General features: G+C 42.3%; 1 pseudogene; it reads left to right on the top strand.

Annotated features, from left to right (window-relative positions):
• The first annotated feature begins 4,587 nt into the window (after positions 1–4,587).
• On the top strand, positions 4,588–5,297 carry LOC122207728 (annotated as a pseudogene).
• Positions 5,298–20,580: the final 15,283 nt, after the last annotated feature.

Genomic DNA, 20,580 nt, shown 5'->3' with positions numbered 1-20,580 from the left:
AGACCCCTGCTTTCCCCTCTCCTGTCCCTCTTTCCGGAACGCTGCCCTCCTGCCTCTCATGCTGGAGTCTCAGTTCTGGGCAGACAGTGGTCCTGTGGCACAGGTCCCTGCTCTGGACAAACATCCCAAGTGACGCATTAGAGTGATAGTAGCCTCTGTCCCCCCGACCCATGCATCTCCCCGTCTATCTATCGTATAAACCAAGGAGGAGCATGTCCTAGACCCTGTGCTGGACCATCCCTAAACTCAGGGAGCACAGAAAAGAAGCAGAAGTTTTACTGCTTTTTCCTGTACGTCACGCATGTTCCTGCTGCAGGTAACAGCATCTCCGTTTTCCTTCAAAGAGCCCCTCTGCCCCCACTTTGAGCCTCTAAGGTTTGGGGGCTGCTCCACTCCCTGGAGTCACAGTGGGCAGATGACCCAGGCCTGCCAGTAGTGCTCCACCCCTTTGTCCCTGTGATAGGCTTCCGGGTGGGAATGTGATCTGGATGTAATCTTGGGGGTTTTGCTGGAACTATAAGGAAAGAGAACCCCTTTTCTGCTGGGGCGTCCTGGGAGCAGAGGCTGGGGCCGCAGCACGCACAGAGACTAACGCAGAGGAGAGAACAAGTCCCAATGACATTGCTTGAGCTCCCCAATTCTGCTGTGCCCGAAAGGCTAGTTACCTGTGCCAATAAGTCTCCCCTCTTTTCCTTTTTTTTTTTCCCTTAGCCAGTTGGAGTTGTGTTTCCTGGCACTTGCAACCCAAAGAGTCACGGTTAATGGACAGGAGAGAAACAGAAGAGGTACAATCTAGACGCTCAGATGAGGTAGTGTGCGGTGTCAGCAGCAGGACACGGCCTTGCAGCTTCTGCAGCTTGTGGGACGGGAAGGTGGACAGAAATCAGGCTCTGGTTCTTGACTGACAGGTCACCCCCGGGTGCCCCTTTGTGATCTGTGAGGGAGGACAAGCGGAGTAAATGTGGTCACCCTGCGAGAGAGGGGGTCATGGTGTGGACACATTGAGCATCACTGTGGCATCCAGGGCCCGACATGTGGCTCAATGAACAGTTGCAGGTGTGCACAGGTTGATATATTCTAGCAAGTTTACATGCCAGACTAGTACTGAAGATACAAGCTCCTTCTGGCAAGAATCCCCTTCTTGCCTGGTACCCATGGCTCTCCGCGGATGGCCCCACGCATACTCCTGCTGTGGTTGCACCTCTGAGTTTATGAGTGCCCGAGCACCTTCCCCAGCCTCTGGAACCCTCCATCCCTCTGTCTTCTCCTTCCGCGAGGCCCAGAAGGACACCTCCTCCATGAAGCCTGCCCTTGGATCTAACTTGTTTTTATGGATCTCTCATGACCTTGGCTTTCCATGCCTTGGAGTGGGAAGGGGAAATCTTGGGGCAGACGCGACATCCACGTTTGGGTGTAGGCAGCAGCGGAGACTGAGGGTCAGACTACAGATGCAGAGTTAAAAATAAAGAGCTTAGCAGAAGCCAACCACCTCACCAGAGATGAGCAGGGGAATTTGCAGCAGGGCCATGGGACTCCTCACAGGACATGGAGTTGTGTTCACATCATGCACTTCTTTGTTTCTTTTTAAGTTTTTAAAAATGTTTCTTTATTTTTGAGAGAGAGACAGAATGCGAGCGAGGGAAGGGCAGAGAGAAAAGGAGGCACAGAATCTGAAGCACACTCTGGGCTCTGAGCTGTCAGCGCAGAGACCAACTCGGGACTCGAAGCCATGAACCATGAGAGCATGACCTCAGCCGAAGTTGGACACTCAACTGACTGAGCCACCCAAGTGTCCCTCACTTCATGCACTTCTAATCTCTATGGACAGGGCGATGCCCTTGACCTGAGTGTAGGCCTGCAACCCAGGTCTCCTACCAGACCATGAGCCCCCAAGGGCAGGCAAGGAGCTGGCCTGTTTCTATCAGCCTTCTGGTGACATCAGGACTGTTGGTTGGCAGACAACTCCAGACTCTTAGAACTTTCCGGAGGCTCTGAGACCCCAGTCTCGTGTTTCCCAAACCAGGCTCTAATTGAGATTTAGTTTGGGGTCAGCATGTGGCCTACATTTGTGGGCCGTTGGTACAACTTCACACCAGGCTAAGCTGCCTTTTTGTTCATGTATTTTTGAATAATTTTTAAAAATCAGATAAAAATCATAAATTCATAAAAATCATAAACACCAGTTAACATTTTTCTTTTTGCCATTTCTGTCTCACACATAGACGCCTGATGCCAGGCACCGTGTGATTTCCAGGTAGTGAGTGTCCTTCTTCATGTTTCCTTGGCCACATGTGTAAGCAAATCTAGGAATCATCCAGAAGTGCCATAGCACCTTTGCCATTTTTCTTTGTTGCCAAATTTACATTCCCACCATAATGTGTGAGGGTTTCCCCAGACCTTCTCTGACCCATGGTATCATTAGGCTTAAATGTTTTTTCTTATCTCATGGGTATGAAATAGTAGCTCATGGTTGATTTAATGTGTATCTTCCCAATTGCTAGAAGCCCCATGTGCCTTTTCAGGCAATTTTTAATCCACCCCATCATCACGCTGGTCTCCTCCCTCTCAAGACTGGGCTCCTGTAGGAGGCACAGCTGCTGTGGGTTTCAGGTAAGCAACTTAGCCTCCATGTCCTTGTCTGTGAAATGGACAAAACAATGGCTAATTCATGAGGTTTAGACAATGCAGACCAGCTATTTCAGCCTCGTAGGGTCCAAAGCTGATGAGTGGACCACAGTCTGTCTTACTTCTGCAAGGAATCAGGCCTGGGGTGACGCTCTCATTTTTGTCAGGAGGAAGGGAATCTGCATTGATGAGTCGAGGGTGCCATTTCAATTCAAGCAGAGCTTCTCTGAAGCTGGGGTAGCAGAGAAAAGTGAACCTTCTCCCTGCAGGAAGCTGGGGAGGAGGAGGTGGGCAAGGAGGAGGAGAGCAGGAACCACATTCAGAGTCCCATTTTGGGGGGTTGGAGAACCTGTGTGCTTCAAGGTCCCCTGCTCCCTGTTGGCAGGCCTCCATCTGTTCTCCATATAGCCCAGGCAAGTGGCCTTTCCTACCTGGGGGCCTTGGCAGACGTATGAAGGGGAGGCAGAGCCCAGGGTCAGGTCAGGCTGACACCACCAAAAGGAAGCATCTGTTGTGGGAGACATACCTGACAGATGATTTATTTCTGCCCTAAGTTCCCCAACGGCCCAGCCTTATCTCTGCTTTGCAAGGCCTCCCAGGCCCCAAGGCAGAAGAACTGTGCTTCACTCAAGGCAGCAGAGAACCATCTAGGGGACTGCCTGAATTTCCTAGAAAATTTTTCTGGGAACATCCCGAAGCAACCTGTTACCCATCAAGGCACCAACAAATTACCTGAACTTTTCAACTACCCGAAAAGCAGTAGCAAATCACCTTCAAAGGCACTCATTTCAGAGGTACAATTTGATGAGTTTTGGCAAATACGTATACTTGTCTAACCAGACCTAAACCTTCCAAAATGCATGATGTCTATGGGCTTTGATACAATTAGTTGAAAACATGACATTGCAGTTTTTCCCAATCAGTGAGCAAGAACACTGACCCACATCAGGGAAGACCAGCATTCCCTGGCTGGATTTTAACAGAAACTATAGTTGGTAGACAGACTGGAAAGTGAGCAGATGATTTATTGATGCCTGTTCCCCATTTGGATTCACATAGCTTTCTGAAGTACCTTTTTAGTTATCAAAACCATGAAGCCAAGTATCAGGAACCAGGCTTCCGAATTGCTGCCTCACAAAGTGTTCATCAAGATTTTCGAAAATAATGAAGAACAATTAATCACATTGGCACTCACTAAGAATATCATAATTAATATTTGGGTGAGAGCAAAACGATTGTGTTAATAAATATATTATTTTAAATGTTGTTTATCTTGTCTTTGTAAAATGTGTATTTTGTGTGTGTCTTGTTACAAATGAATGAAATAGTACCATAGGATACAGCAGACCCAGAGACAAGGACCTGGGTACAGGTTGGTTGTTCATCTGGGAGGTGGTTTCAGGAAGTGGGAGGGAGGCCATGGGGTAGGGAGACAGAGAAGGATGCAGTAGTAATGGGTTGGCTCACTCCCACAGAGGCTGTGTGAGGCTTCATGAGGAATGCATTCCAAGCATCCCATAGAGAGATGGGGAAGTTGGAAAATTGTCCTTTGGGACACTTTCCTTCTTTGGTTGAGAGTTGCTCTTGGGATGTTAACTTTTTGCCACTTTCAGGCTCCCCGAAAGCTTGGGTGGTGCTGGAAAAGCCTTTAGTCTGACAACCATTGGTGGTGGAAGCTGTCATCTGTGTGGGAAGGAACCACCCTAACTGTTGCCAAACTCAGCCACGGGCTGAGGAGATATGGGGTGGCCATCTACAGTGTTCACTAAAAGCTCTGTCTGCGCTTGTAAATATCTGACTGAAAACATGCATCTAAAACTGAATGGAGATCACTAACCCGGAGACTGTTCAGAAGGCCATGATCAACCAGTGACTGGGAACCACTGGTCTTTGAATCCAAACTCCACCCTTGTTATTAACAGTGAACGCATGCCTTTGCTTTAGGTGGCACACGGCAGCAAGATGGCGGGACAAATTTCCAAGAAGAGGAAGTTTGCAGCTGATGGCATCTTCAAAGTTGAACTGAATGGGTTTCTCACTCGGGAGCTGACTGAAGATAGCCATTCTATAGTTGAGGTCTGAGTTACACCAACCAGGACAGAAATCATTATCTTGGTCACCAGGATGCAGAATGTTCTTGGGCCAGTGGATCCAGGAATTGAGTGTTGTGGTTCAGAAGAGGTTTGGTTTCTCTGAGGTCAGTGCAGAGCTTTATGCTGAAAAGGTGGCCACAAGAGGTCTGTGTGCTATCACCCAGGCAGAGTCTCCACCTACAAACTCCTAGGAGGCCTTGAGATGCAAAGAGCGTGCTGTGGCGTCCACTCATCACGGAGAGTGGGGCCAAAGGCTGTGAGGTCGAGGTGTGTGGGAAACTCCAAGGACAGAGGACTAAATCCATGAATTTTGTGGATAGCCCGATGATTCGCAGGGGGAGCCCTGTTAACTAGTACTTTAACACTGCATGTGCTGCTGAGTCAGGGTATGCTGGGCGTCAAAGTGAAGACTGTGTTTCCCTGGGACCCAAGTGGTAAGACTGGCCCTAAGAAGCCCCTGCCTGATCACGTGAGCATTGTGGAACCCAAAGATGAGACACTACCTACCGCTCCCCTCTTGGAACAGAAGGGTGGGAAACCAGAGTACCTGCCATGACACGGCCAGTGCCCATAGTGTAACAGGGTCTTGTTGGCAGCCAGATCTGGAGTCTGGATATAGCTTTGTAAATACTTTTAATAAAATCTTTAAAAAAGAAAAAAAAAAAAACAGTGAAAGCACACCTGTCCTTCCTGGCCACAATCCACCCCGTTCCCCTGGCACCTAGCCCAGATTATTTTATGGGTGAACTCAGTTAAATCGTTAAGGAGCAGACAATAACCATGCTGCTTAAACTGTCCCGGAGCACGAAAAAGACCTACTATGTTCCTAGACAGAAAAGCTCGCTATTGAAATTATGGTCATTCCCTTTGTATTACTCATCAGATTTAATGTCATTCTAATCAAATGAAGAGAAAGTTGTTTTGTCAAAATTGTTATGCCTTTCTTTTAAACCCTCTTGAAAGGCACCCCTTAATGCCTTTGATTTCTATTTTTTTTTAATTTTTTAAAAGTTTAATTACTTTTGAGAGAGAGAGACAGAGCATGAACAGAGGAAGGGCAGAGAGAGAGGAAGATATAGAATCTGAAGCAGGCTCCAGGCTCTGAGCTGTCAGCACAGAGCCCGACGTGGGGCTTGAACTCATGAACTGAGAAATCATGATCTGAACCAAAGTTGGATGCTTCACTGACTGAGCCACCCAGGAGCCCCTGAATTCTATTTTTAATCCATTTAATTCAGGTATAATTTCCATACCCACAAAAAAATACTTTAAGCATCCACTTAAAGCATACAATTTGATGAGGTTGGCAGATGTATGCACCTCTGAAAGTGGCCCCACAGTTGAGACAGAATATTTCCATCACCTCCAAAGGTTTCCTCGCGCCCCTTTCTCTCCACCCTTCCCTCTCTCGGCCACAATCCCAGCAACCACTGATCCATTTTCTGTTATCAGGGATCAACTTGCTTTTTCTAGATTTTATGTAAGTGGAATTATGCAGTATGTGTCTGGCATCTTTTATGCGGCACAATTATTTTGACATTTGTCCATGTGGTTTGTTCATGTTCATGACCAGGTAGTTTTCCATTGCACAGATATACCACATTTTGTTCCCCTGTTATATCATGTATGTTGCTTCCAGGTTTTGACTGTTGCAAATAAACAGTGAATATCTGTGTACAAGTCTTTGTGGGCATGGATCAGTTTTCTATTGCTCCTGAAACAAATTACCACAAATTTAGGGCTCAGAACATTAGCCATTTGCTATCTCACCATTCTGTATGTCAGAGGTCTGGGTACAGAAATGCTCACTGGGACCCTCTGCTTAGGGTTTCCAAGGCTGAAGTCAAGGTGTTGGACATCGTTGGGTCTCATCTGGAAGCTCTGTGGGGAAGAGTCCAAGTTCATCTGTTTCCTTGCAGCTGTAGGGCTGAGGTCTCATTTCTTTGCCAGCTCCCAGCACAGGCCAGCCTTTGGGCTTAGAGAATGCCCCCTGGCTCTTCCTCATGGCCACCTGTGTCTCAAAGCGTCAAAGGCACATCAAATTTTTCATATGCTCAGAATCTCTCTGACTTCTCTCCTGCTGCATCTCTACTGACTCCAGCTGGAGAAAATTCTCTGCTTTTAAGAGTTCATGTGATCATATTTTCCCGTATGATACAGGATGATCTCCCTTAATTACATTTGCAAAACCCCTCTTGCCATATTCCTAGATTCCAGGGATTAGGGTCTGAACATCTTAATAGGTCATTTTGTCTACCACAGGTTATATGTTTCAGTTTATATTGAGTTAAATACCATAGTGAAATGCCTAGGTTGCAAGGTAGGTGTGTATTTAACTTTACAAAAAAATAATATGCCAGTTTATATTCCCACCAGCAGCATGTGAAAGTTCTATTTGTTCCATATCCTTGTCAACACTTGGTATTGTCAGTCTTTTCTTATTTTAGCCATTCTAAATACGTAGTTTCTTTTGCATTTCCCTGATGACCAATGATGTTAAGCACCATTTCATTTGATCCTTGGTCATTTGTATATTTTCTTTTATCAGTTGTCTATTCAAATATTTTGTCCATCTTTTTGATTGGGTTATTTATCTTTTTATATTTGATTGTAAAGATTCGTTCTGTGTTCTGTGATTAAATGCTTTGTGAGTTATATGTATCGAGTCGCATTCTAGTCTGTGACTCAACCTTTTTATTATATTAGAGTGACTTCCTAAGAGCTAAAATTTTTAATTATGATAAAGTGCAGATTATCATTTTTTCTTTATCATTCATGCTTTCTGTATTTTAAGAAATCTTTGCCCGCCCTAAAATTACAAAGATTTTCTCCTGTGTTTTCATCTAGAATTTTTATCACTTATAATTTTACATTTATGTCTGTGACCCATATCAAATTAATTTTATGTATGATGTGAGTTAAGGGCCAATGTTCTTATTTTCCAATGGATGCCCAATAGTTACATTTGTTGAAAACTTACTTTTTCTTTACTAAATTGCCTTGCCATCTTTGTCAAAAGCAATTGAAAATATATGTGTGTGGGACACCTGGGTGGCTCAATCAGTTAAGTGTGCGACTTTTGATTTCGGCTCAGGTCATGATCTCATGGTTGGTTAGTCTGACCGAGTTGGTCCCTGTGCTGACAGCATGGAGTCTGCTTGGGATTCTCTCTCCCTCTTGCTCATTTCCCCTCCCCCACCTCACAGATGTGTGCACTCTCACTCTCTCTCAAAATAAATAAGTAGACTTAAAAAAAATGTGTGGATCTATTTCTGGACTCTGTATTCTGTTTCATTGTTTGTCCTTTTGCCAATACCTCCTTGTGTGATTAATGCAGATTATAGTATGACTTGAAATCAGGTTGTGCAAATCCTCCAATTTTGTTTACCTTAAAGAATTGCTTTAGCTATTACAGGTCATTTATATTTCTATATGTGTTTTACAATTAGTTTGTCAATTTCTATAAAAAATCTTGCTGGAATTCTTACAGGGATTGCTTTTAATCTATAGATAAGTTTGGGGGGAATTGACATTTCAGCTGTATTCAAACTTCCAATTCAGAAATGGTGTGTTTTTCCATGTAATCAATGTTCTTTACTCTTAATTGTAGAAGACTTTTATGTCTTTTGTTGTATTTACTGCTAAGTATGTTTATTGATGCCATTTTATTTCACTTATCACAATACCCTCTAGTTCCATCCATGTTGTCACAAATGGCAATATCTCATTTTTTATGGCTGAGTAATATTCCATGGTATATATACACCACATCTTTTTATCCATTCATCTATTGATGGACACTTAGGTTGCTTCCACATCTTGGCTATTGTAAAAAATGATGCAATAAACCTAGGGGTGCACTTATCTTTTTTAATTAGTGTTTTTTTAATGTTTTATTTATTTTTAAGACGAGAGAGACAGAGCATGAGTGGGAATGGGGCAGAGAGAGAGGGAGACACAGAATCTGAAGCAGGCTCCAGGCTCTGAGCTGTCAGCACAGAGCTTGATGCGGAGCCCAAACTCACAAACTGTGAGATCATGACCTGAGCTGAAGTCGGACGCTCAACTGACTGAGCCACCCAGGGGCCCCTGAATTAGTGTTTTCCTTTTCTTTGGGTAAATACCCACGTGGAATTACTGGATCATATTGTATTTCTATTTTTAATTTTTTGAGAAACCTCTCCATACTGTTTTCTACAGGGGTCACATAAAATTACATTCCCACCAACAGAGCACAAAGATTACCTTTTCTCCACATTCTCATCAACACATTATTTCTTGTCTTATTTCTTGTCTAGCCAATATCACTGGTGTGAGGTGGTATCTCATGGTAGCTTTGATCCGATCTGCATTTCTCTGATGATTAGTGATGTTAGCATTTTTCATATATCCATGGCCAGCTTTATCTCTTCTTTGGAGAAATTTCTATTCAGGTCCTCTGCCCATTTTTTAATTGAATTGTTTGTTTGAGGTTTTAAAAAAATATATTGAGTTGTGCGAGGGTTTTTTCCCCTATATTTTGGATATATCATTTGTAAATATCTTCTCCCATTTGGTAGGTTTTTTTTTCATTTTGTTGATGGCTTCCTTTGCTGTGTAAAAATTTTTACTTTGGTGTAGTTCCAATAGTTTACTTTTGCTTTTGTTTCCTTTGCCTCAGGAAACATCTAGAAAGAAACTGGTAGGGCCATTGTTAGAGAAAGTACTACCTGTACTCACGTCTGGGGTTTTTATGGTTTCTGGTCTCAAATTTAGGTCTTTAGTCCACTCGAGTTTATTTTTTGTGGATGGTCTAAGAAAGTGGTCCAGTTTCAGTCTCTTGTATGTAGCTGTCCAGTTTTCCCAACACCATTTGTTGAAGAGACTGTCTTTTCCCCATTGCATACTCTTGCCTGCTCTGTCACATTTTAATTGACCATCTAAGCATGGGTTTATTTCTGGGCCTTGTATTCTGTTCCATTGATATATATGTCTACTTTTGTGCCAGTATCATACTGCTTTGATTACTGCAGTGTTGTAGTCTAGTTTGAAATCTGAGATTTCCAGCTTTGTTCTTTCTCAAGATTGTTTTGGCTATTCAGGGTCTTTTGTGGTTTCATACACATTTTAAGATTATTTGTTCTAGTTCTGTGAAAAATGCTGTTGGTATTTTGGTATGGATTGCATTAAATCTGTAGATTGTTTTGATTAGTAAGGACATTTGAACAATATTAATTCTTTCAACCCATGAGCACGGTATATCTTTCCATTTGTTCATGTCACCTTCAATTTCTTTCATCAAAGTCTTACAGTTTTCAGAGTTTTGAGAAAACTAGCTGTAGCCACCATGGGCTTACTAGTGGGTGGAGCTGGCATTCTTCCTGCCAATAGCCACTGCCACAGCTGCAAGGGCACCAAAGGGCAGGGCTTGCTCCATGGACAGCTAGCTAAGAGGTATTGTTGTAGGAACTATGGGTGCACTGTTGTGGGGGTTATCTTTCCCTCTCCCCAGGGCAGGAGCTGGTTTGGAGAGGTAATGGATGGGGGCTGCTGCAAGGTGTGGCATGGTAGTAGGCACTTTTGAGGGTTCCGTCCCAGTGGTAGATGGGTTGGGTGGAGTGGCTCTACAGGGGAGCAAGTGGGAGGCACCTGCTTGCTAGCAAGGTGGATGGAGAATGTTAGAACTGGCTCCTGCAAGCGTCCAGGTATCTAGGGTCTGGAAGGGCAAGAATGCTAAAGGCAAATGCTCAGTCTATGTTTATTGAAATGATCATTTGTTTTATTCTGTTAATATGAAAAATTACACTGATTGATATTTAAATGTTAAATATCTTTATTAGATTTTGCTGGTTGCATAAGATTAGTTGGGAAATGTTGACCTCTTCTATTTTGCAAAAGGGTTTATGTAAGATTGGTGCTATTTCTTCCTTGCAATGGTAGCAATCATTGGTGAACCATCCAGGCCTGGAGTTTTCTCTGTTGGAAGGTTTTAAACTACCAATTCCATTTCATTAGTAGATATGTAGAACTATTCAGGTTTTGCCATATCTTGTGTTAATTTTGGCAAGTTGTCATTTTCAAAACAATTTGCCCATTTCTCTTTTTCTCTTGACCAGTCTAGCTAGATGTTTATCAATTTTGCTGATCTTTCCAAAGAACCAAAAGAACCCCTTGTGGAGTAGACATGAGCTGAACCCACAGAGAAGAGCTCAGTCTCCCTGGCCCCAGAGCTTAATGCAATGCCCCCAACAGAGCCCAGCCCAGATCAGCCAATTTCCAGCCAGCCAGCCTGCAGATACAGGAGAGAGAATAGGTGATTGCAGTTTCCAGTAACTGAATTTTGGAAGTGTTTTGTTTTTTTTGCTTTTAATTTTTTTAAATTATTATGTTTATTTATTTTGAGAGAGAGGGACAGAGTGTGAGTGGGGGAGGGGCAGAGAGACAGGGAGACACAGAATCCAAAGCAGGCTCCAGGCTCTGAGCTGTCAGCACAGAGCCCAATGCAGGGCTCGAACCCATGAGTGTGAGATCATGACCTGAGTCAAAGTCGGACGCTCAACCGACCTGGAAGTGCTTTGTTAAGCAGCTATGGCTGACTGATACAGTTTATAGGTACTTCATTTAACCAGTTTTCTATGGATGGACATTTAGCAAAGTGAATGATTCCAAACAAAGCTTGGCTCATCTTTAGAAAGCACTTCTAGAAGACTTATCTCTAGAAGAATTGTAGAGTCTAAGGGTTTGCACGGTTGAATATTTTAAATAATATTCTTGAATTATGCTCATCAAAGCTATGCTGATTCACATTCCCACCAGCAGTTTGTAAGCATCTATGTTTCCTCACAGTTCCAATACTAAAGGTTAAAACATTTAATTTTCATCACTCTAATAAGTGAAATATAATATCTATTTAAATTTCCCTGAGCACTGGGTGGCTTAATAGTTTCCATGTATGCATTGGCCGCTTACATTTCTTCTCTGAATTGCCCCTTATGTTCTTTTTTTCTTCTATAAAAATATTTTTTCCTTTCCTGATTGTCTGTAAGAGATTTTTATATATTTTTCATGTTACCCTTTTATCCGCTAAAAATATTACAAATATTTTAATTTGTGACTTCTTTTTAAACTTTGTAGTTTAAAAAGATACCTTATGGTATCCTTTGTTGGAGAGAAGTTTAAAGCACAGTTAAATCTGTTCATTTGTTTTTCTTTATATCTACTAGATTTCCCTAAAAATGCTTTTCCCATCCAAAAAGTTCCTTAAAACTCTATCATATTTGGAGTGCATTGATGGCTTAGTTGGTTAAGCGCCTGATTCTTGATTCCAGCTCAGGTCATGATCTCGTAGTTCCTGAGATCAAGCCCCGCATTGGGAGTCTGCACTGTTAGTGCAGAACCTGCTTGGAATCCTTTCTGTCCATCTCTCTCCTCCTTCCCTGCACGTGCACACACACTCTCTCTCAAAAATAAACAAACATTAAAAAAACAAAAAAATTCTATCGTATTTACTACTATTATTTTTATAATACTTTTTATTATTTTACATCTTTAAATCATCTGACATTAGTTTCGGGTTATTTTGAGTGAAGTATAAGGTTCCTTTTCCAAACAATAGGTGATTATTCCAACAGTGTTTATCAAATACTCCATTATTACTTCTTTAATTTGAAATATCAAATTAAAACTAAATTTATGAGTTGTTTCTAGAATTTCCATCCTATTCCACTGAGGTCTCATAGTCTTCTGACAATACTGTGCTGTTCGATTGCTAATGTCTTAAGCCATATTTTGTTTTTTGCGCAAAATATTTCCTAGTGCTCTTCAGACATATTTTTTTATTCTTGGTATTTGCACTTCCAGATGAACTTGAGAATATTAACAAATTCATAAGAAAATCTATGTGGATTTTGTTTGGGATTGCATCAAATATATAGGTTAATTTTTTTATGTTTTTATTTATTTTTGAGACAGAGAGAGACAGCATGATCAGGGGATGGGCAGAGAGAGAGAGAGGGAGACACAGAATCTGAAGCAAGCTCCAGGCTCTGAGCTGTCAGCACGGAGACCGATGCAGGGCTTGAACCCATGAGCCATGAGATCATGACTTGAGCTGAAGTCGGATGCTTAACAGACTGAACCACCCAGGTGCCCCATATATAGGTTAATATGTAGAGAATCATAGTCTGACAACGTTGAGTCATTGCACCTGATTTACATCTTGATTTTTAGAAATACTTAAAAATTATTTGGTTTTCTTCAGGTAGGTTTTGCTCAATTCTTGTTAGCTTTAGTCTTAGAGTTTGTTTTTGTTGTTCTGAAGGGACTCTATTGACATGAAAATCTTTTATCTGATATATGAGGCCAAAAATAAGGTTAATAGCATTTATGATGTGATCCCATTTTTGTAAAGAATATCTGTATATATGGATATTTGTATGTACAGAAAATCTTTGAGTATAATTGCTCATTTCACTCTCTGTCTCTACTAGGTTGATCTCTTTTGGGGTAGGAGCCATTGGTTGATGACTTTATATGTAACACAGAGAAGCTGGCACATATCAGGAGCTCAAAACACGCTTGTAAAATGAATGAATGAATGAAATAAAGGGATATTGAGTGACCTACATAGAAAGGATAATTATCTTTTCCCTGACTATATGGAATTATGGATTTCCTTAGCTTCTTTCTGCTTTGCTGTATTTTCTGATTTTTCTCTTGTGATCACGTATTATCTTGTACTTTAGAAAAATAAAGAAGATGATTTTCACTTGGAAAAAGAAGAAAACCATAACGAAAGAGCACCATACTATGTATCTCCCTTAATACTTGTAATATTTTAAAATTACAAGTAAAATTAACATACAACGTTATATTCGTTTCAGGTATAAAATATAGTGAATCAACAATTTTGTATATTACTCAGTGCTGATTACAATAAGTGTACTCGCTTCAGCTATTTAACCTGTCCTCACTGCCCTCCACTCTGGTAACCACCATTTGTTCTCTACATTTAACAGTCTGGTTTTTTTTAATTTTTTCAATTAAATTTTTTTTAATGTTTATTTATTTTTCAGAGAGAGGGAGAGAGAGAGAGTGTGTGAGCAGGGGAGGGGCAGAGAGAGGGGGGGAGACACAGAATCTGAAGCAGGCTCCAGACTCCAAGCTGTCAGCACAGAGCCCAACGCAGGGCTGGAAATCATGAACCACAAGATTATGACTTGAGCTGAAGTCGGACGCTTAACCAACTGAGCCACCCAGGTGACCCATTAACAGTCTGGGTTGTTTTTTTTTTTTTTACTGTTTGTCTTTTTTTCCCTCCATTTGTGTGTTATGTTTCTTAAATTCCACATATGAGTGAAATCATATGGTATTTGTCTTTCCCTGACTGACTTCTTCACTTAGCAGTATACTCTTCAGCTCATTTCATGTTTTTGCAAATGGCAAAATTTCATTTTTTTTGGCTGAGTAATATTCCTGTGTGTGTGTGTGTGTGTGTACCGCATCTTCTTCATCCATTCATCTATCGACGGACACTTGGGTTGTTTCCATATCTTGGCTATTGTGAATAATGCTGCGGTAAACATAGGATGCATATATCTTTTTGAGTGAATGTTTTCATTTCCTTTGTGTAAATAGCCAGTAGTGAGATTACTGGGTCATATGATAATTCTATCTTTAATTTTTTGAGCAAGCCCCATATTGTTTTCCACAGTGGCTACACAAGTTTGCATTTCTACTAACAATGTACAAAAGTTCCTTTTTCGCACATCCTCACCAACACTTGTTGTTTCTTGTGTTGTTGATTTTAGTCATTCTGACGGGTATGAAGTGATATCTCATTGTGGCTTTGGTTTCCATTTCCCTGATGATCAGTGATGTTGAGCTAAAATGTTCATATTACCCAAAGTAATCCACACGTCTAATGCAATCCCTATCAAAAGACCAAGAGCATTTTTCACAGAGCTAGGACAAATAATCCTAAAATGTTCATGGAACTGCAAAAGACCATGAATAGTCAAAGTAATCTTGAGAAGGAAGAACAAACCTGGAGATACCGCAATCCCAGATTTCAAGATACACAACAAAGCGGTAGTAATCAAAACAACATGGTACTGGCACACAAACAGACACATAGATCAATGGAACAGAACAGAGAGCCCAGAAATAAACACACGATTATATAGTCAAATTAATCTTGGACACAGAGAGCAAGAACATGCAATGGGAAAAAGTCTTTACACAAATGGCGTTGGGAAAACTGGACGGCTACATGCAAGAGAATGAGACTGGGCCACTTTCTTACACCATACACAAAAAATAAACTCAAATGGATTAAAGACCTAAATGTGACACCTGAAGCCATAAAAATCCTAGAAGAAAGTACAGGCAGTAATTTCTCTGACATCAACCATAGCGACATTTTTCTAGGTATGTCTTCTGAGGCAAGGGAAATTAAAAGAAAAATAAACTGTTGGGACTGCATCAAAACAAAAAGCTGTTGGCACGGAGAAGAAAATAATCAACAAAACAAGAAGACAACCTACTGAATGGGAGAAGGTATTTACAAGTGACATATCTTATGGGGAGTTAACACTACTTGTAAATTTAAAAAAGAGAAGCAACTGTGTAGACCCTAAAAATGGCTAGGGAGGCAGGTGGTTCACCCATGTAGATGACCCCTTATTCCAATTTTAGAAGCTTGGTTTTGCCGTCTGAAAAATGGGATTAGTTTTGCCTTGCCTTTGCCTGTCTCTGATCCTCCCAGGTTGCGTGAAGACGGGTTTGCTTGTGCTTGTGTGGAGCTCCAGGCCCTCAGCACAGGCCAGCACAGTCAGGAGGCATTAGAGGGAAGCTAGGGAAAGTAATTCTTCAGTCCCTGAGGTTGCTTTTACATTATGATGATATATGGTATATGTTGCTACAATGCCCAGGGCGCACTTACGGGGAGGACGGACCAGGAAGCCCTGAGGGCTGGGAGGGCCACCAGGTCAATAATATATGCAGCTGGCAGAAGAGAACACCGACCTCACTTCCTCCAGAGAATAGATGACTCTAACCCTGGAGTCCTGGTTTGCATGTAAATAATGAGCAATGGTACCACTTGGCTGCTTGTATCGTTGAGGACAGAGTGAAACAAGAATGAGAGAGACAAATTAGAAAAATATGAGGGCACCACTTATAGATCTGTGCAAGGAAGTATAATTCATCAGCTTAATTTTGCTCTCTCTAGAAACACAGCACAGTGTTGGTACGTTTCTATACCTGAGGTCAAAAAAAATTTTTTTTCTTGGTATGATGATTATCAAGTAACAAAAAATTAATCATAAGCTTCTCAGGAGGCAGACCGATGCATCAGTTACAACATTTGGCAATGGAGCCCTTTATAACCCCACCTGGCACGAAGTGGTCGCCCCATGATGACTCCATTGGTAATACCCTGGGAAGTGGCTGAGGGTGTGTGATTTGGGGACGTTGGGTTCTCTCTCTAAGCCTGGTTACAGGCAGCAGCCTAGGGTCTGCTCCATCTGGAAGCTCCTGGTTTGCTTTTTAAAACATTTTCTTAAGGACAGCCAGCCCTTCATGTGCCCTGCATTTCCCGTGCTAGCACAGAGCACAGTGTGCCATGGATGCTTCCCCTGACACTTAAAAATTGCTTTTAATTGACAATTTTTAGAGCAGTTTTAGGCTCATCGCTAAATTGAGAAGATACAGAGATTACCAACATGCCCCTCCAGCCCCCACGCATGCACAGCACTCCACCATTATTAACGTCCCCCACCAGTGTGGAACATTTGTTACAACTGATGAACGTACATTGACATATAACCACCAAAGTCTTTTGTTTCTTTTAGAGTTCACTCTTGGTGTTGTACATCCTGTGGGTTTGGGACAAATGTATAATGACATGTATCCATCATCATGTTATCATACAGAACAGTTCCACTGCCCTCAAAATCCTCTGTGCTCCCCCCCGATTCATCCCCTCCCCCAACCCCAAAACTCCTGGTAACCACTGGTCTATTTTTTTGTCTCCATAGTTTTGCCCTTATCAGAATGTCATGTAGTTGGAATCATACAGTATGTGGCTTTTTCAAATTAGCGTCTTTTACCTGGTAACAGGCCCTTAAGTTCCTTCCATGTTTTTGCATGCCTTGATAGCTCATTTCTTCTTAGTGTTTGAATAACATTCCATTGTCTGGATGTACCACAGCTTACTTGTCCATTTACCTAGTGACGGGCATCTTGGTTACTTTCAAATAGTTTCGATTATGAATACAGCTGTTATAAACATTTGTGTGTGGGTTTTGTGTGAACATGTTTTCAACTCCTTTGGGCAAATATCAAGGAGTGTGATTGCTGGATTGTATGGTAAGGGTATGTTTAGTTTTGCAAGAAATTGCCAACCTGTCTTCCAGAATGACTACACTTCCAGAATGACTACCACCAACAACGAATGTGAATTCTTGTTGCCCCATACCCTTGCCAGCATTTGGTGCTGTCAGTGTTTCAGATTTTGGACATCCTAATAGGTATGTAGTGGTATTTTTTTTGTTCACACTCTACTTTTTTATTATGGAAAATATAAACATATGCAGGAGTAGATGGGAAAGTATAATACTCCCTTCTCCATATCCATCCCCCAACTTTGACTATTATCAATTCATGGCCATTTTGCTTCATCTCTACCTGTGCCTCCTCCTCTTTCCTCTTTACATGCCCACAGGCTGGGGAACTGGGTGTCTTGGCGAGAAATCCAGCCTTGTGCAAGATTCCAGGGCACAGAAAGCCAGGCCTGAATCATGATGAGCCCATGACCTTGTCAATGCCAGGGAAAGAGGGAAACCCAGGCCAGAGAAGAAAAAACCCGAGAAGCCACAAGAGCCATCTTCAAATTTTGGCAAGACGATTAAGGAGCAGGGGAACCTGATTTTGAAAGCTCGAACTCCAGCGAGACAAATTTGGGGTATAACTTAAGGAAAATGTTCAAAACACAGAAAATAGTATGGAACGGTATTCACCAAACGCTGATACCAATGGTGACCATGTCCAGAGCAAGCGCCCCTCACTGGCGATGTGTCCGGATGGAGCATGATTGCCCAATCTGGACAATTGGAAGAACCACTCGAGAGCTTATTGAAATACAGATATCATGCATGCGTGCAGGTCTGGAGGAGGGTCCAATAGTTTTTGTTTTTTTTTTAATTTCATAACATTTAAATCTTGACTGGATATTGGATGATATTAAGACATTATTAATTTCCAGCAGATGTTGAGACGATGCTCAACATCACTAATCATCAGGGAAATGCAAATCAAAACTACAATGAAGTATCATGGCACAACTGTTAGGATGGCTAGTCTCAAGAAACAAAAGATAACGAATGTCAGTGAACATGGTGCGGCTGGGTGGCTCAGTCGTTTGAGCGTCTGACTCTTGATTTCGGCTCAGGTCATGAGCTTATGGTTTGTGAGATTGAGCCCCGCTTTGGGCTCTGCACTGGTGGCACGGAGCCTGCCTAGGGTTCTCTCTCCCTATCTCTCTGCCCTTACCCTGCAATCACATGTGTGCGCAATGCTCTCTCAAGATAAATAATCTTAAAAAAAAAAAGCAAGTGTTGGTGAAGATGTGGAATGATTGGAACCCTTGCGCAGTGTTGGTAGAAATGTAAATGGTACAGCTGCTATAGAAACAGTGTGAAGTTTTCTCAAAATTATGAAAGAAGTGAAATGGAGATCTCAGAGGTATCTGTGGTCTCATGTTCATTGCAGCGTTATTCACGATAGCCAAGATGTGTAAACAACCTAAGTGTCTATCTATGGATAAAGGAATAAAGAAATACACATGCAATGGAATATTCAGCTTTTATTTATTTTTTATTTTTTATTTTTTTGAAAAAAAAAGTGAACGGGGTAGGGGCAGAGAGTGAGGGAGACACAGAATCTGAAGCAGGCTCTAGGCTCTGAGCTGTCAGCACAGAGCCCCACGCAGGGCTAGAACCCATGTATCATGAGATCATGACCTGAGCTGAAGTCGGACGCTTAACTGACTGAGCCACCCAGGCACCTTTCAGATTTATTTTTTTAAGTTTATTTTGAGAGATAGAGCCCACGTGCACGAGTGGGGCAGAGGCAGAGAGAGAGGGAGAGAAAGAGAATCCCAAGCAGTTTAGGCACTGTCAGTGAGGAGCCCCATACCGGTCTCCATGCCAGAAACCGTGAGATCATGACCTGAGCTGAAATCGAGTCAGATGCTTAACTGACTGAGCCACTCCACACCCTTTCTTCTTAAGTTTATTTATTTGAAATATTCAGCTTTTAAAAAAGAAGGAAATCCTGCCATTCACAACTGGATGGACCTTGAGGACATTATGTGAAGTGAAACAAGCCAGGCACAGAAGGACAAATACTGCATGATCCCATTCATATGAGTGGGAGTAGGGGCTGGAGGGAGGAGGACATGGGAAGTTGCCATTCAACAGGTATAAAGCTTCAATTACGTAAGCCGATTACGGTTCTAGAGAGCTGCTGTGTAACACTGTGTCCACAGTTAACAATACTATATTGTGCACTTAAAAAATCTGTTAGTGTTAAACGTTCTTATTAAACATTCTTACCATGTTAAAGGTTCTTACCACGATTTTAAAAAAGGAATGATTATGGGATGCCTGGATGGCTCAGTCAGTTAAGCGTCCAACTTCGGCTCAGGTCATGGTCTCATAGTTCGTGGGTTTGAGCCCCGCGTCGGGCTCTGTGCTGACAGCTCAGAGCCTGGAGCCTGCTTCGGATTCTGTGCCTCCGTCTCTCTCTGCCCCTCCCCCCTGCTCATGCGCTCTCTCTCTGTCTCTCAAAAATAAATGTTAAAAAAAAAGTTAAAAAAAAAAAAAGGAATGAGTATAACCATTTTTCCTTACATGTGATGATGTTCCGGTTATATTTTTAGAAAAAGTCTTTATCCCTTTGAGATACATGAGGAAATAGGTACAGGTGGAATGACATAATGTAGGGATTTGTTTCGAAATAACTAGGTGGGTAAGCAGTAGGTGGGGGTACAGATGAAACAAAACTAGCCTGAGTTATCGTTGAAGCTGGGTGATGATGTGGAGTTCCTTATGCTGTTCTGCTTTATTGGTTTGAAATGTTCCACAAGAAAAAAAAAAAAAAATCAGGACGCCTGGCTGGCTCAGTCAGTGGAGCATGCGATGCTTTATCTCAGGGTCGTGAGTTCAAGCCCCACACGGGCATGGAGCCTCCTTAGAAAAAAAAAAAAATCTCCTCAGGTGATTCTGATGATCCACCGGAGGTGGGAACCCCCAGCTTGGCTGGTCTGCAGTCTGCCTCCCAGTTACTGTTCTCTGATGCTGCACAGGGCAGGAGTGAGGATAAGTAGCCAGGCCTGGGCCATGTTCCCACCTCAGCTGGAGGCAGCTGGGAGGAGGAGTCGTGAGGTACATGAACACGAAAAGGGTCTGGGGAAAAACTTGCAGACGCTATCTGTGCAGTCACCTGACCTGCATTCAACTGGGAATAGCATTATTCATTTGTTTATTCAACAATTATCTACTGAGTTCCTACTCTGTGCCAGGCACCGTGCCAAGTTCTACCGATACGATTCTCAAAGCGTGGTCCCCCAGGGATCCCTGAGATACTTTCAAGCAGTCTACAGGGTCAAAACTGTTTTGCAACTTACGATGATTTATGGTAATACTAAGATGTGGTTTGCCTTTTACACTCTTTTGACACTTACGCCGATGGGTGCAGGAACAGTATGAGTAAAGCTGGGGACACCCGGCCACTCACCACACTGCCAGCGGTCATCGTGTCCTTCACGCCGCTAGCTCATAACCACCACCACACCAACTAAAAATCCACTTCTACTCAAGAA

Source organism: Panthera leo, chromosome E2, assembly GCF_018350215.1.
Source record: "Panthera leo isolate Ple1 chromosome E2, P.leo_Ple1_pat1.1, whole genome shotgun sequence".
Classification (NCBI taxonomy): domain Eukaryota; kingdom Metazoa; phylum Chordata; class Mammalia; order Carnivora; family Felidae; genus Panthera; species Panthera leo.
Note: the sequence above shows the minus strand (reverse complement) of the source record. Positions and strands in the feature narration are given on the sequence as shown.